At 41.2% G+C, this 18044-nt stretch overlaps 1 protein-coding gene across 1 annotated transcript in view; it reads right to left on the reverse strand.

Annotated features, from left to right (window-relative positions):
* COL4A1 (collagen type IV alpha 1 chain) overlaps positions 1-18044 on the reverse strand; it is a 156116-nt gene that overhangs the window by 136538 nt on the left and 1534 nt on the right. The window lies entirely within an intron of this gene.

Consider the following 18044-nt stretch of genomic DNA (forward strand, 5'->3'; position numbering starts at 1 on the left):
CACAGCTATAGCTCTTTGGACCTGCCGACCTCCCTGTGGTGCAAGGCAAGAACAGAGCAGACCACAGAAAACCAAATCTTGCATGGGCACAGCTGGAGTCCAGCCTGGACTGAAGCCAGACCAGCAACAATATCTCAAATGTTCAACAATATCTCAAATGTGAAGAGGGTGTACTTCCTGTTGCGTCTCCAGCCATTGGGCACTGGACCTGCACTCCATCATGGAAGAGTTCAGCAGAGTTTGTTTCTGGGAAGAATTCCACTTTGCATTCTACATTAGTTCAAAGCTCCCCTTCGAAACGAATTTGGAAACAACACAAAACTCCAGAAAATTCAGGAGTGGCATTTGGAAAAATTAAGGGTGAGGGTGGGGAAAGGCGTGCTGAAGTACTGTTTATCTGGCATTTCCCTTCACTCCAGAGGCCACCCACCTAGAGAGAGCCAAGCGGGGCATCTGGCACCGCCCAATGTAAACGTATGGGTTGTGAGGCAATGGAGCAACGAACATGAAGAGGTGTTCTTTTTCCAACTAATGTCTAAGAGGAAAGAACACCCTCAGTTGTTTTTATTCTAACAACAGTAACAGAATTCCTTTAGGCTTCTGCAAGATCTCAGTGGCAAGCCAGACAACATGTGGTCGCCGCCCCAGAACCCAAGGCCAGTCATGTTGGCTATCTAGTTTAATTGTTACCTGTGGCTGCAAATCTGAATATTCCACAACTCCCATCTACAAAAGATCCAGTCCCATTAATACCTTCTCTGTGGCAAATCCCCAGCTTTTTGTCCAAAGAGCAAATGCCACTGCAGCCAGGGAGCAAATAGAATGAATTTACATTTGGGTTCTAACTTGAACTTTTCTCCAGAGGCCAGAGGGCTGGAAACCCTGAACAGTCACTTGTGCAAAAAGCTCATCCCGCTTTGATATCCACAATGAAGTCAGCGTGTCCTTGGGTGTCATATACCAAGATGGCCTTGCAAGGCAGAGGCTGGCTGGAGCTCAAGGATGTGATGTTGAAAATCAAACAGACTTCTGGATCAGGGGGCTTCTGCACTATTTTCAAGCAGGAAGCACATATAGAACTCCACGCAGCTGTTCCCCAGAGAAAAGTTTCCTTTAAGGGCCAAAAGTGCTGCTTGTAGCCTTGAATCCTTATGAGACCTGTAACTCATGTTGGTGCTGGTGAAATAAGAAAATGTGTCTAAGAGAGAGGCTTGTTACCACTTTCAAAAAGAATGCATGGTTTAAGAGATAAACAAAATTTTATCTTTTGCCACAAAAATCTGGGGAAGGGGGTTGTGTTTGTTTATTTTTTGTTTTGGGGGTTTTTTTTAAATATTTTATTTATTTATTTTTAGAGAGGGAAGAGAGGGAGATAGAGAGAGAGAAACACCAATGTGCAGTTGCTGGAGGTCATGGCCTGCAACCCAGGCATGTACCCTGACTGGGAATCGAACCTGCGACACTTTGGTTCGCAGCTCACGCTCAATCCACTGAGCTATGCCAGCCAGGGCTGTTTTTTAATGTATTGATTTGAGAGAGAGAGAGAGAGGAGGGGAAGAGAGAAAGAGACATCAGCTTGTTGTTCCATTTATTTATGCAACTCATTGGTTGATTCTTGTATGTGCCCTGACCGTGGATCAAACCCTCAATGCTGGCATAACAGAACAATGCTCTAACCAACTGAGCTCCCCAGCCAGGGCCCAAAACCTGTTTAAGGATTACCTAAGCACAAGGTGAAACAGCCGACAGAACTGTTCCCACTTTGCATGTCCATTTGTACTATGTAGTGTATATGTATTTTTGCACAAAAATTAAAAAGCACAAGAATGTGAGTTAGTTGAATGTAGTTTAGTACATTACGGTATACCTGAATCCATAATTTCATGGAGAATATGTACAGTCACCCTTCAGGGGATAAACACCAACATCTCAGGCTCCTTCTATGTGGAAAACTGAAGAAGTCAAGGAGCATGAGATGCAAAGGCCACAGGGTGTTTCCTCCTGGGGCTGACTCAGCACAGGCAAACTCCTCTCTGAATCCTCCAATGGACAATCTGTTATGCAGCTATCAGGGTAGTGACTATTAATACTCCATTTTCACATCCTCATGGAAGATGAGCAGGTTGGTTGTAAGGTCTCTGGGAAGGAGTAAGAGAAGACCTAATCTTGAACAAAGATATGCAAATGAAGAGGTTGGCTTGACAGAGGCCACTGCTGGATACACATGGGCAGCAGTCTGGCTCCTTTCAAAGGTGATCTGGTATATTTCTAAATGGAAGAGTCCATTTCACATTCATAATGTTTAAATGCTGCTCTGCAGGTTCTGCAATTTTTTCCTCTTAATTAAAGCCTATTTAAAGGTTATTTTCTAGCCATGCAATATATGCAAATACACTTCTCCACTAGTGCACATGTGAGCACACTGCAAGCTAAAACGTGGAACTTCAACAGCTCTGGGATTCTGCTGTCCTGGTTCCCTAGAGGAAACCCAATCTGTATAGCTTTAGTTTTATCATGAACATGTCATTGCACTGTTTAAATTTTATGTCCAAAACATAATTTCTTTTATAATTTACTCCCTTAATCAGTACATCTAATGACCCACAACATGTTTATATTACATTAGAGTTTTCCTTAAAAGGCAACATAACCCCTAACATTCCTCTCACGGCTCCTCAGGCTTCCTAGCTCCTTTCTTCTCTTTGGACTCTAGCTTCACTCCCTAACTGCTCACACCAGCGACTCCGTGACCATTGCCCTGATAGCCTCTGAAGTTGCTGGCCCTGCATGTGGTTTCCCTTCTGGAGTGTTTATGCCTTCCCATGGTGCCCTCTCCTGGAGTCACCTCCAGCCCACTAATCCCACCCACCTCTCCAAACCCTTATCTCCCAGGCTGCATTCCACCCATTCTCCCCTCTCCAGTGCACTTGTTTTTGGCATCACTTCAACTTCATTCAGCCCATGACCTTGGGTACTTTTCTAGTCTCCATCAAGGCTGATTAGTGAGCAAAGGGGTGGGGGTGGGGGCGTGAGGCATGATGCAGTGGCAGAAGCTAACAGTAATAGCTTTCCACAGTCCAGTCTTTGTGCTGTTGGACAAGCACAGAGGTAGGTGAGGCGGCCTGGAGCAAGTAACAGAGAAGTAAATGGCCCTGCTTGTCCTTCTCCCAGGACAATGGCCAACCCCAACCTGGCCAACAATAGTAGTGGCATCCCCCTCCTGTCTATCTAAACCCACGCCCTCTTGCCCTTCCCCTAGGAAAAACTTCAGAGACTCCAAGGAGCTCCAGCAGTTAAAATCCACGTGTGTCTCTGACCATCTTTACATTTTACATCAAATTCTTCCAAACTTTTGATCTTATCTTTTAATACCTTCAGCACCTCTCAGCGCCAAAGAACTTGCTTTATTCTTCAAGACTAATAGCTAGAGAGCTTTAACCATGTAATCTCATAATCGGGCAGCCCACATGACTTATCTTCCAGATCAGGACATTGCTGGAAATGAATGGGGGCACTATAAATAATTAACAATTACACCAAGGCCACAGGCATGGACAGGGCTGGGCTAGGCAAACCAGGCCCCAGGTTTGGCCCTTCTCTGCCTTATGTGGGTGAGGTGAGGGACTAAACTTTGTAAATCTCTGTACCCCCCACCCCAAAGCAGATGCTTAGAGTACAATGGCCTTCAGTAAATGTGCACAGCTTCACTCTGTCATAAAGTCCACTGCACTGCTCCATAGAAACACTCCTCTGTGCATTAGGCAGCACCTTCAGTGGTCCCTTCTCTCTTTTCTCCCACTCTCAAGCTCCAAACTAGATTCTTAAATTTATTACCTGCTTCTGCTATCTGCAGATGAAGGAACTGTAGATTCCTCTACAAAATTCAATTTCTCTAGCATCATCCTGGCAACCAGTTAACCAGCCAACAGACACCGGTTGAGCAGCGAGTCTATATAATGATGCTCGTGTACTGTGCTACATATTGCTGCAGGAGCACGAAGAAATTGAAAGGAAGCTGAGAAGAAAGTGTTTGCACACAGTTCCAGGAAATGAAGAGATAAACACCAAGCATCTGATACAGACAATAAGATTAATGCATGCCAAAACTGTCTTCCTTGCCCAACTTTCCAATCATACTTAGAAGTGCCTGCATCCTGCCTGCTTCCAAGAGCCAGTTCTTCGGAGGCATTGTCAAACTTCGCTCTATTCTAGTCCATTGCCAAATTCCAGGGCTTTTTCCTTGATAAATCTTTTTCGACAAACCTTGATATAAAAATCAACTACCAATCTCTCTAAACAAGAGTCTGTTTCATATATCTCTTTGAGAGTCCAATCAAGCTCCAGACCCTGCCTCCTTAAAAACGCACCATGCACAGGCTCATTAATGATACATATGAATGGGGTTCCCCCTCCAAGAACAGAATTTATTTATAAGAAATTGTGTATTTATTTCTACATGTTTAAACTTCAGTCACCTTCAAAGTACTCTCCATATGATGCAATACACCTACCAAGATGTTTTTCCCACTGCTCAAAACAGTTTTTGAACGCATCAATTTTGATGCCCATTAATGCTTCTGCCATTTTTTGTGGCACCTCTTCAACATCAGCAAAAACATTTCTCTTTGAGGACTTTTTCATCCGGTGGGGAAAAAGCCACTCAAGGCGAGACCAGGTGAATAGGGAGGGTGGGGCAAGGGATGCTGTTTTGGGTCAAAAACTGCTGAAGACTCAGCATGGTCTGGGCAGGTGTGCTAGTAAATCACCCATCATGGAATGGGCAAATGCACTGAAAGACTCTTCAAATTATTTCACTAAAGCTGAATGCAGCCTCTCACAACAACACCAGCTAGTACACTGATACAGATGGATTCCTAGAACACTCACCTAGCAGGGGAAACCTGTACTGCAAGGGGATAATGCCCTCCAGAAGGTAATTCTGGTTTTTAGGAGTTCCCCTTCATATGATTTCAAGGGGTTCATGAAACCCTCCCAGCCAAAGAGGCCATGCTATGGTCTAGACTAGAGTACCTTTTTTTTTTCCTTGTAAGTAATTTTTTTTTAATTTTTATTACCTTTTTCCAGCTTTAGGGAAATTAACTGATATACAACATTGTACAAATTTAAGGTGCACAATGTGTTTATTTGATACACATATATAATGCAAATTGATTGCTAGACTATTATTTTTTAATCTAATCTTTCCCACCACTCTAATTTGGGGGTGGGTATCCCAAAACACATTTTATCCTTAACTTACTTTAACTGGAAAGGAAGCCAGGGACCAAATGTTAGAAGATTTCACCTGAAGATCTCCATGCAGCTTTCTCACCTAGGGCTCCAAGGCCCCTGGAATAGCCGTCCCATCTGCATGTCCCCAGGTAGGGGAAAGGGATGGAAACTCATGGTAATTTATGGCAGGTGTGCAGGCAGAACGAGCAGGCCATCAAGGACAGTTGTCTCCGTGGGGAGGTTAGGGGAAACACAACTGTCCAGGGCTATTACCAGCACACAGAGGTAACAGCTGGGTGACTCAGTAGCTGATGACGTACCTCATACTCACAAGGAGACTCTGCAATTGTGAGGGGAAAAAATGATCGATTCCTATTAAAAAAAAGTCTCAATTCCCACCTAGACCTCTTCTCCAGAGCTTCTCCTAAAAATATCTGCAGTCACTCTCCTTCCACTGGCAATAAATGCTGGATCCCATCAGAGGCTGCCTTGCACAGACACTCCATCCAGCAGAGGACACGCAGAAGAGGGCCGACCAGACAGGTGGGTACAGAGCCCAAGCCCTGTGCCTTTCTCTTGCACATGCTGCCCACACCGCAGTGGCGGCGTGGCCCACCCATGAAAATCAGCAAATCATAAACAATAGCCAGAGGTGTGCAAAACCGTTGCATACGAAGAAGTGTCTGCTTTGCACACCTTCAGGCCACCAAAGCCAATGGCTGTCACGTGTGTCATGACTCTGACTCTGGGAAGAATGGATAAAACACTATACCAGCTAGTGGTTGTCACTTCAACCTGCAAGGCTCTAAATAATGAGAAATTCAACCTATTTTGCTTTGCCATACACAAACTTTCAAGTTAATACTACATTCTCTTAAATTACACAGTTGCATACCACCCAGGAATGGAGTAAATTGCATTAAAGTATAGAGTTGTCTCCTGGTACTTGCTGTCTGTCACCCATCATTCCCACTGGAGGTCAGAAGCGATTCTATTAGGATATAGTAGATACCGGCTCACATACAGCAACCCAAGCTCAGGGCTGCATTTTTAATATGATGTTTAGACATAATGGAAACATCAGCTAATCTTACCTCCTCTTGACCCTCTGACACTATTTAAGAAATAGAATTGGCAATTAAGGAATTTGTTTATTAAGGATCACTTCTATAATTATTTGTCTCCAAAAAGGCCCTGTAACATCATACATTTTATTAGAGATTTTTACGCTATCTTTTCCCCTTTTTTGTAGCTTTTCACAGTTGCAAGATAATTGGGACAAGTACGGTCAATAGTCTGGGAGAGTTGGTCAACACATTTTGCCAAGAACTTTGACCTACGTTTCCCTTCTAAATCACTCAGTAGTTTCATAGAAACAGTCTTCATGTTTCTGATTAATTTACCCCTACTCACAAATTAGATTAGTTTTGTCCAGGGTAAACCGTGGTCCTTGGAACAAAACTCCAATTACTGCCAAATAGCACTGCTCACAGAAAGGGGCTCAAGTACCAGAATTTCTCAGGTTCGAGTAAGTGTTCAGCCAGTGAATGCCATCTCTTTGTTTCTCGGTGCTGTTACACACTGCCACAGTCTGCCCCACAGGATTCGCAGTACACCATGGGGGTGGCATGACCACTCGTGTCCTTCAGAACTAGAGGTCCTCGGGGTGTCCGTGCTGATTACAAAAGCATCCCCGCCTTCAGACTTGTTTGCCTGAAGCCTCTTCACACAGGGCATTGCTGACTTGACTATACAGCAATGCAATTCCAAGGCAAAGGACAACATTCTTGCATCACAATTCTTGTGACACATGCCATTCTGGTCAAAATGCCTGAAAGTCATGATCACTGTAGAAACAAACTTGTCCACTCTTCCATCTGGTATTTCTACACTGAAACTGTTTTCTACCCTAAATCCAAGTTGTTTTCCCATAATTAGCTTTGCATCATTCACAGGGCAGAGAGGAAAACCAAGCTAGCTCATTTCCTAGAGATATTTCAAAATTTCTAATTTCTAAATAAATGGAACGACCCTGAATGTCTGCTAGTCTCATGAATTTACTTTAGAGATAACAAAGCAAATATTTCCCATACAGAAATTCAGTTCTCTTCCTTATATTTATAACTCTTTTGTCAGAGTTGAATTTCCGAGGCTAAGCCACTCCTAAAACAGCACAGAGGGACATCTTTTAAAATAATTTCTGGCTCAGCATGAAGGAAAACTAAATTGTTTATATTAATTTCATAAACTATCTTTGAGGGCAATAAGTCTTCTCTGTTTTTTTCTACAGACTACACAAGTACCTGGCACATAATGGGTGTACAAAAATATTTATTATACAAATGAATGTATGAATGAATGGATCCATTAGTTATATCTATATGTAATATATTCATGGTATGCATATATCTAATATATATATATATGTACATGTGTATATACACATATATATGTTAACTAACTGAAGGCACTTAATATACAAAAGCCCTAACATCCTATAAATGATCATTTTAATGTAAAAAAGTACAATTCAGACTCATTTCCCTAACACATGCAGAGACCTCTGCAGAAAGACTCTCTGTCAAGATATTTGGAGCTATCCATTTTAAGGCTTTTTAATGGATAAACATCCTCGATCTGTCAGCGTATTTAGATTGTCCTCTTATGCTCTCCCATGCCACGGCTTTCTGACCCCCACCTAAGTTGAATTCTAAAGTGAGTCTGGCAGCAAATGTTTATATGCCAGTGTTGCCACCCCGAGGACATCTTCTATCGTGGGAAATGGCCCCCGGCAGACAGAGGGGCAGCCCCTCCAAGCAGGATCAAACTGGACAACAGGTAAGATTCTAGCACTGGAGTGGTCCACCGCTTGGGTCTGTCTCCACACCAGCCCCTAACCAAAGCAGCTCACTGATCTCCACGGCTGACTGACTTAGGAGGGATTTTTTAGGAGTAGTAAATCAATCACTAAAGATGGGGTTGTCGTCATGAGTCAAACCCATCAACTCTGGTGGGAAATTACTCGAGTCAGCAATCAGACCAGACTCCCGGAAACCTCGTGCATTTGGGAAGCTGAGGCCACAGCCCTGGGGACCCTCCTTCTCATGATAAGGAAGAGATAACTTTTCCCATTTTACCAGACCTCTCTAACATGACTCACTTTTGCACAAAGCCCTATTAAACTAGTATGTTCTTTTTTACGTTAGTTACTCTCAGAAAGAAATCAGTGGAAGACCTCTTCCAAGTGGCTATAACATACCAGCTGTGAGATTATCTCAGTATCTGGCAAGAATCTGAAACTGTGGCAATGCTGCCACTTTCTATACAATTCACTACAATGTATTCATTTCAATTTGCTTCTGTTTGTTTTATTTTTGTCATGCTTCGAAGCCCAGCTGCCCATCTTGGAATACATTAGAGATAGAATTATGCACTTAAAGTTATGCAATAAAAACACATTTGGTTACTTTTAGTGTGTAAATCTCATTATACTTCAAACATTTGTAAATTTTCCAAGAAGTTCATCTCATCTTAAGGAATTAAATAGAGGTAAATGGAAGATATGTTTTAGTCAATGTAGTTTTAGTGACAGATGAATATCAATAATGTAATAATAATAAAATCAAAAATAAGAGCTAACATTTCTTGGGCTCGTGGCAATCACTCACGTATGTGCTTTACACATATTATCATGTGTACCATTTTCACAGCAATCTTATAAAGCAACAGTATCATTACTTCTATCTACAGATGAAAAGCACAGAGGGGCTGAATAGGTCGGCCAAGGTTAAATAGCTAGTGACTGGTAGGTCAAAAATTCAAACACAGGTGGTCTGGCTCTAGAGTCTGTGATTGTACGATGTTCTTTCTAAAAAGTCAGAACATAAGTGAAAACTTTTGGGGCAAAAAAAACAACAATGAAGATTTTAATTTTTGGCATAATAGCTATTGTACCATTATCATTATTCTTCTTTTACCTTGGGCATGTACCAGAATAAAAAGTATAAAGACAATTCCAATCACTTGCATATTTTCTGACCCTGAATGAGTGCTCAGCACACATTCATTGAACAGATTTTGAATGTCAGAATCAAGAAACTGAGTTACCAACCTATTAATTTGTGCTACATGCTTAAGTGAATTCCTAGCCTTACTTGGTTTATTTTCACTACATAAAAAACAATGGGACTTTGGTTATAAATTGGCTTGTAGCCTAAAACAACACACAAAGCTATGTATGTTTTAAATGAATTACTAGTCAAGAGGAAAAAAAACACCATATCTATTAACATACTAATGGGTGATTACTCCATAAAAGAAGGGAAAATAACTAAGGTCAACAAGAAATAAAAAATGATTAATTATAGAATTTTTTTAAGTTTTAAAAGCCTAAATTCCAGAATAAAGAAATACAATCGTATTATTTTGAAGTATTTGGGAAAATAAAGTCTAATTATTACTAAGGCGCCCGATAGTTTTTTGTTCAGAGTTGCTTTAACAAACTGATAAAAAGCATTTGTTGTTAGCATGTTTATGCAAAAATTGTGTGTTAAATATGCGGTAAGAATGACGGATAAACCGAGAAGACAGCCGGCTACACGTGCTATATGACAAAGAGTGTCCCCTCCCCAGTTTATCAGTGAATAGCACTGATTCCGGACCAAGTTTACATATTTATCCAAAGTACATCTGACCCAGGGGTAGAACTACCCATATTGAGGTACATTTTTTCCCATCACTGACCCATTTTTCTGTTTTGGCAAGTTAATCTTAATTTTATAGGCCATTTCCTGACCTAAATTTAGTAGTTATTTTAAACCACTAACCCCAAATGGTCTTTAATCTCCAGGAAATGGATTTGGCCACAACACGATACAAAACAGAAATTCCTCGCAGGAGGCCAAGCGGTCAAGACACAGAGGAGGTGTGTGAGGGCGGACACTGCAGGAACCTGAAGTCACAGGACAGGAGTCCAGCCTCACACGCTCTGACTGGGTTCTGCAGCTGGCCAGCCTCTACGCACACAGTCCAAGCCCACTCTCAGCAGGTGTGTGGGAATGAACAGAGCCACCAAAGATGGCAAAACTCTGACAAGGTACATAATCATGACACACCGCACGTCCCATGTTCGGAGCAGGAAAAGAGGACCACGGTGGGTAAGAATCTTCTCTAAGCACCAGCTGCCCCCACCTCCCATCAGCCAAGCCCTCTCCAAAGTAATTCCTGAGCATCCTGACACTCCATTCATGCTTCTAGACCCTCTTCCCACTCCTAACCCTCCAAATAACACTGCAGAGATGAAATTGACCTTGCTGGCAGTAGCAACAACCAACAAGAAAAAAAAGGTAATGATCACTGAAAAAGTCACTTTAAATGCAATGGTTCATCTTCTATTGGAGTATAAACTAATGTCCCGGAATAGCCTGTTCATAGCTCACATCCATCAAACCACTTCTCCTGTAACAAGAAGAGAAGGGATGAAAACCGTGGCCTCCAGACCCACAGCATCAACATCACCTGTTGGAAACGTAATTTTCAGATGAACCCCACACCCCCTGAATCAGAAACCCTGGAAGTGGGGCCTGGCACCTGTGTTTCATCAAGCCCTCCAGATCACTCTGCTGTGAGCTCAAGATTGAGAACTACTGGCATAGGCGACACTTCTATGGTCTTCTCCAGCCCCAAGGTGCCTTGATGGTATAATTACTTTGCTATTTGTTGCTCAATTTAATTTAACAAACAGAATAATGCTTGGCACAAAGCCAGCACTGTATATATGCTTTACAAACATGAACTCGTTTAGTCCTCACACATGCACTCTAACCAGGGCATTATTTTTGCCCCAATTTTACAGATGAAGAACTACAGGTCGAGAGAAGCAGATAACTTGTATGCAGTCACAGTTATAAGAGACACAGCTGGGAAACAAACCAGCCCCCACGGGCTTAACCGCTAACCTACGCGGAGCAACCATGTCACTGGACTTTCTTCCTCTCCAGATGTATTTGAAATGCCGCAACCATCTTTCCAAGAAGTTGTGTGTACATCTGCCTTAGATGCAAGCTTCTTAGAAAAACAGACATTTATTTTGCCTGACTAATTTTAGAGTCCTTGAAATCAGGCTGAAACCCTCAGGTAGTATATGATTTCTATTTAATATGTTAAGTTAGATTAAGCATTTTATAAATGGTCATTACAAAAAACAAATAGACCAAACTGGTGCTGTGGCCTTTTTCCCAAATAAAATCTTGTATGTCATAGGTAACAATAAAAATAACAATAATATTACCTCAACTCAAGCTCTGACACAGAAATAAGTCTGGACCTAGCAAACAAGTTTCATGCAACTTAGTAATAACTGTGTGACATTAAGATGTTATTGTATTCTTTTAAAAATTCTAAAATGCAACTTGAAAACTAAATCTAATTAAGAAAAGAAGTTGCTTGTATTTAAATGACTTTTTAAAGTTGACACTCTTGGAGACATGGAAATAAATGCTCCTGTGTGCAAAATAAGTCACTAGTAGCATAAAGGATAATTGTGGATTTTATAATAAATTTTAATCATTTTTTCATATTACAAAATATGCTTAATTTATAAAAGAAAAGTATTGTTAGAGTTGTAGAAGCCAAATCTTCTTCTTATTAAAATGTACATTAATATTATATCTTTAAAAGACATGAAGGAAAAATAACAAAATAGTTATCATTGGGTCATTGGGTTTTTTGTAACATTCTGAAGCAGAAAACCCATACTCAGAAATGCCCATGTGCTAAAAGACCAGTGTTGGGAAGACTTATCTTTACAAAACAAAGACACACCCTGCCATGCTAGAAGTTCATGCAAAGTTTTGGAAACGTTGAGTTACAACTAGGAAATACTGGGTTTTGTTCTTCATAAGGTGATACATTTATTTTCTAAAGCAGAAACTCAATAAAAAATTTTAAACAATTTTAATTAAATGTCAAATATAGGAACACTCTCTCTCTAAAAGTTCCGCTGAGTTGGACAAAATTTATTTAATCAACTAAACTCTGAGTGAACATACAAATGGCTTCTCCAATTGTTGGTATATTTGGCGACATGAGACTAGACAACTGACATCAAATTGGCTTTTTCCAGGTCACAGCCAATATCTCTTGCTGTTACCTGAATAAGAAATGCCCACAGTACACTAAGACATTTATTCAGTAATAAACAATACTGATTCCAAAATTCTGAACAAAGTACTGATTCCAAAAGCAATACAAAATGAGGAGATTGGATAATTCTCCTTTATCAGCAAGAGACACAACCAAGAGATGCACAGAAGCCTGAGTGGCGTGCAGTGTATTGTTCTAATATCTGATTCAGACACTTCACATTTGTCTTTTACTTTAGCACAAATCAAGCAAACTTTAAAACTCCTATGACATAAAATGGTCTTACAGTGTTCAGATTGAAAACCAAATGCAGCAAAGCTAGGAATATTACTAAACCACGGAATAAACTATTTACATAAAGAGTTCAGCATTGTATACATTTCCAAGTTGTGTTTAGTCTATGGTGGAATATCTACTCTAAATTTCAAATTGAGAGGAAACACCTTCACTTGGCATTATTTTTCTTGTGTTTTTTAAAACTACCACAGGGGTCAGCAATGTAACAGAATCTGCCTGAGCCAGCACACAGCTCCCCTGAGACTCTCCTAGGGGTCCTGGGCAAATGGCAGCCAGACATATTGGAATCAATTACAAGTAATTAATGATTTCCCTCCATGTGTCAGGCACTTGCCCAGGCAGTGGGAACATTTTAACAAAGAAGCTCTGGCCTCCAGTACCTCATAATTTCAGAGGTGTCAAACCAAAGGAAGAAGACGACGTGATCTCAGCCACATGGCAGTGACACCACCCAACATTTCTTGAATGCTTACTTGCTTCATTGCACTGAGCGATAGGAAGGTATCTGAAGATCCTGCATTACCCTCATTTAATACATTAGGGACCGAGGCCCAAAGGGGTGACACTGCTCCCTGGAATACAGAGATTCGCTCTTCACAATAATTACCCCAGCTGCATGTTGGAAAGAAGGGAAGAATAAGGGCAGATAAATTCCATGGATCTATATAATGTGAGAGGTATGTAAAACCAAGCCAAATTAAAATGAGATACTGCTACACATTTATTAGAATGGCCAAAATCCAACACACTGACAATGCTAAATGCCGGGGAGTATGTGGAACAACAGGCACTCTCACTCATTGCTGGTGGGAACGCAAAATGGTGCAGCCACTTTGGAAGACAGTTTGGCGGTTTCTTATGACACTAAACATACGCTTACCTGACAACCCAGCCATCAAGTGCTTTGGTATTTACTCAAATGAGTTGAAAACATATCTACACAAAAGCCTGCACAGGGATGTTTATAGCAGCTTTATTTAAAATTGCCAAAACTTGTAAGCAACCAAGGTGCCCTTCAGTAGGTGAACAGATAGATAAAATGTGGTACATCAGATAAGTTATTATTCAAGGCTGAAAAGAAATGAGCTACCAAGCCATGAAAAGACATAGAGAAAACTTGAATGCATGTTACTAAGTGAAAGAAGCCAATATGAAAAGGCCACATTCTCTATGAGTCCAACTATATGACATTATGGAAAAGGCAAATCTATGGAGACAGTAAAAAGATCAGTGGTTGCGAAAAGTTTGGGGTGGAGAAGGATGGATGGGCAGAGTACAGAGGCGTTTCAGAGCAGTGACGATACTCTGCGTGCTACTGTAATGGCGGATACACATCACTATGCATTTGTCCAAGCCCACAGAATGCACAACACCAAGAGTGAACCCTAACGTAAACTATGGACTTTGGATGATGATGATGTGTCGCTGCAGGTTCATCAGTGGTGACAAATGTACCACTCTGGTGGAGCACGTTGATGATGGGAGAGGATATGCTTGTGCGGACATAGGAGTTATATGGGAAATCTCTGTACCTTTTTCTCAATTTTCATTTGAACCTAAAACTGCTCTAAAAAATAAAAACTTTAAAAGTGAACCAAAACTACTCAGCCAGAGAGATGGAAACCTTTGGTCAGATAGTAGGCAGCCACTGTCAGATCCTGAGCAGTGGAATCATGTGGTCATAAGCAGGATCTCTGAAGGGAACAAGAGGCTGAAAGAAGGGGCGGGAGTCAGCAGGGTTTGGGGCAATGCTGGCACAAGGGGAGTAGAGCTCTGGTGAGATAACAACCATGGAAAAAGAAAGCAGGGGGACTCTACGAAGCATGTCCATAGAAGGGTTGACCTGGTGGCTGAGTAACATGGAGGATAAAACAGAGGGAAGAGGGAGGTCTCTCCAGATGTAGCCATGGTCTCATGGCCAAGCATCAAGAATATCAGGGGTGCCAATGACCAAAAGGGGAGAGTTGGGAAGTGCAGTTGATCTGAGTGTAAGATAGTAAGTTCAGTTCTGGACATACTTGCTGAGCCTGCGATCAAAGCTGGACAGCCCAGGTAAGATGTTCCATGGGAATGTGAAGATACTAAACTGGAGGTTTGGAGTCACCCTCACGGAAGGTAACAAATCACGACAGTAGGTCTCCCCAGGTAATGAGGGTAGGAGAAAAAGAGAAGCCAGCTGAGGCCTACCCACATGGTATATCCACTGAGGGTTTGGGAAGAGGGAGAAGAAAACAGAAGCAGAGAACTAGAAAGAAGACTAGAGTAGATTCACATTACAGGAGTAAGACCAGGAGAACAACAGGGCGGGGGGGAAAAAGGATTGAACCAGCTCACTGTGCACCAGACTATAAAAATATTAACCCCAAAGTAATTCTTATAGTGTTAAACTCCTCAAAAGAAACTGACAATTGAACTATGTTCTGATTTATTTTACATCCCCTTTCATTGTATGAGTAAGAATGGTAGGAATATGTCTTTTGTATTGTTCTATAGTCAACATTTTTTTACTGGTTGCTTAATAATAGCAGGAAAAACAATGCTCTAGTGATATTATTTTAGGCATTCTATTGTTGCTTTTGCTTACTCTAGCCCACAAACTCAAAACACCAAATCTGCTTGAGAGACATTTTAATGAAGTTAATCCTTTTTTCAGTTTCTGGAACAATTGTTATATCAAACATTGTATACCTCAGCAAAACAAGAATTGTCACTTATTCACTTCTTACTGCTCTCCTGATTTCTAAAAGGATTTGTTTTAGAAAGTCACTTGTGGGTTCAATTAGTCTGGAAAATCTTTACCAGCTCTTAACTAGATAGCCGATCTTGTTATGTGAAGTCCTTCCTTACCAGTCCCAAGACATTTGCCAACAGTCTTGTTAATGAATAATGTAAGGCTTTGTGAATTCCCTCATGTCCTTGCCCAAGTGAGGGGAGGTTTTCTGGGTCAGTTCCTAAAGGTGCGCCTGCCTAGAATCAGTCACCCATGCTGCCCTTCTCCAAACATCCCAGTGTACCTGCAGCCTCAGGAGAAGCACCACCACCAATCTCAGCACCCTAACTCAGAGCTACGTGCTTCTCATCCCTGGGCTCCTAGACCTTGCCCTCATTGTCTCTCTACCCCTCTGAGACAAAAGTCCAGCTATCAGGATGGCTGATAACAGAAACAATGATATCTTGATATCTCAAAGGAGGGAACTTTAGAATCAGCTTTAAATTCAAAGACCCTCAGACTTGCAAAAGGACAAGTAGAATTACCACACCCATGTATGATACCCCACAAGAGTGCATACAAAAAAAACCATTCTGGGTTTATAGTTTCTATTTCCTCCTCAGGTTTAGAGGTAGGCTGTACTCCCAGAAGTCTCTGAGTTCCCCAAAGCTGGTTTAGGTGCTTCCATGGCCCTTGGATTATCTTGATTGTAGCAATTACCAGCATTAGGCAAGTTATATTTGCCTCTCTCAGTATTTCTCTGTAGGCAGAGACCTCTCTGGAGGCACAGACTGAGCCCCAGTCACTGCTGCATGGCCAGCACCTGGCAGAGTGCATGGCATGAAAACGTGGTCAGGGAGCACGTACAGAATGAAGGAAGGAAGGGATGAATCCCTGGGAATGGGCACAGATCAGCCAGGGAAACTGAGGTCCTGGGGAGTCCTCCACAATCATCTACTTAATCAAAGCAGACACAAAAGTTAGGATCCTCTTGTCCCTAAACCACTGTCTTCTGTGATGTGACTAATATATACCACAAATAATTTTGTAATAGTACATTCTTACACACACATAAGTTATGTACATTATTTCTTCTGGAAGCATGAGAGATGCTTCCCTCCACCTTGGTCCTATTCTAAACATAAAGAACAGGATGATTTGGATTCTATCTTCACCAATCTCACTCCCAAAATGTTGGGTTCATGTTGCTGTCATTGGGACTATATCAGATATCAGTCTTCTCATTTAAATTACATTTCCAGGGAAACATGGTCTCTACCCACATGGAAATTAAATCTCACACCATTTGAGTCCTAAGTCATTCGGTCACAGGAGTGGTGACGCATGGTCTGGAGATGCCAGTATTGATAGGCAGCATCAGGACACTTGGGCAAAGTTCACATTTCTGATCCCAAGCAGTAATTTGTCAAGAAGCATCATCATGCTTCAGGTAAAGTTCACCTTTCTGATCCTGAGAAGTAATTTAAGAAGCATCACACGGACCCACTGGAGGGGAAATTTGGAAGCAGCAGAAGAAATGATTCATTCAACCCAAGATAACTGTATAACTGAGAACACAAGGCACTCACCATCACAACGCTTTGAGCACATTTTTGTCTCAGGCCTGTACCCTGTTCCTCCTTCCTTGCCTCAGAAAGACAAGTTGGGGGTAGGTGTGGCCAAAACCACTGGACGGATTAGAAAATCCATCCTCCAGTAAATGAACAGTATAACCACAGGAGATATGGTGAAATGTAAAATCAAACAGACTCTCATATGTAAAATAAATAAGTGCAATTTGTGCCTGGCACATAGTAGGTGACATTTGGATATACAAATGCAGGTCATGTGTGATTCAGATAATCCAAAGGAGAAGGTAATCAAAGAATCATTCATGTTAGCTTTTAAAGTAGGATTTGATTGATTTGTAACACCTTATCATTCAAAATGTATCTATAAATTATGTTTTGCTTGGATCAATATTGAAGTTATTTCAACTTTTTGGTATACCTAACAGCTAATTTTGGAAGAAGTCAAGCAAAAAATGTTATTGATGACATGAAAAGTGAGACAATTTTTAAATTTAGCCAGATATTATTTTTAAATGTATTTTCTTATATATATCCATAAGTCATATGCATCTCTTCGTAATTAAGCCAGGAAAAATACAGTGTAATGAAAATATCTGTTAAGTCAATTGGTGATCGAGGGGCATCTATATGCCAGAATTCTTAAAACACTGTGATAACTTGAAAGATGGAGCAAAGCTAGTGGACAGGAATGTACCTGGGCTTTAGAGAGTAAAGGGAAGTAAAAAATCCCACCTCAACTGTAATGAGTTTTATTCCCCAGGTAAGAACAGGAGTTCCCATCAGTGACTGGCTGATTCCTTAAAGTCCTGGCTATTTGAAAAGCTAGCTCTTATAATTAGCTTTGCTTTATTAATATTATCAATCAAAACATCTAAGTCCAGAAGTTCATATTTCCAAATAGAGAACTTCCTCTCATTGACTTGCCATCAGGTTTAGCAATCTCGCCTTGGTAGTGTTGTATCTCTGAGTCAATATTTCTGCACCCAAAGAAAGTGTTCTGGAGCCTTCTCTTTTGAAAGTAGTTTATCATTGTCACTGGAGAGTGTCTGAATAACTGACTTCAGTGCCAG

This window comes from Phyllostomus hastatus, unplaced genomic scaffold, assembly GCF_019186645.2.
Source record: "Phyllostomus hastatus isolate PE091 unplaced genomic scaffold, TTU_PhHast_1.1 phas_scaffold_46, whole genome shotgun sequence".
Lineage (NCBI taxonomy): Eukaryota > Metazoa > Chordata > Mammalia > Chiroptera > Phyllostomidae > Phyllostomus > Phyllostomus hastatus.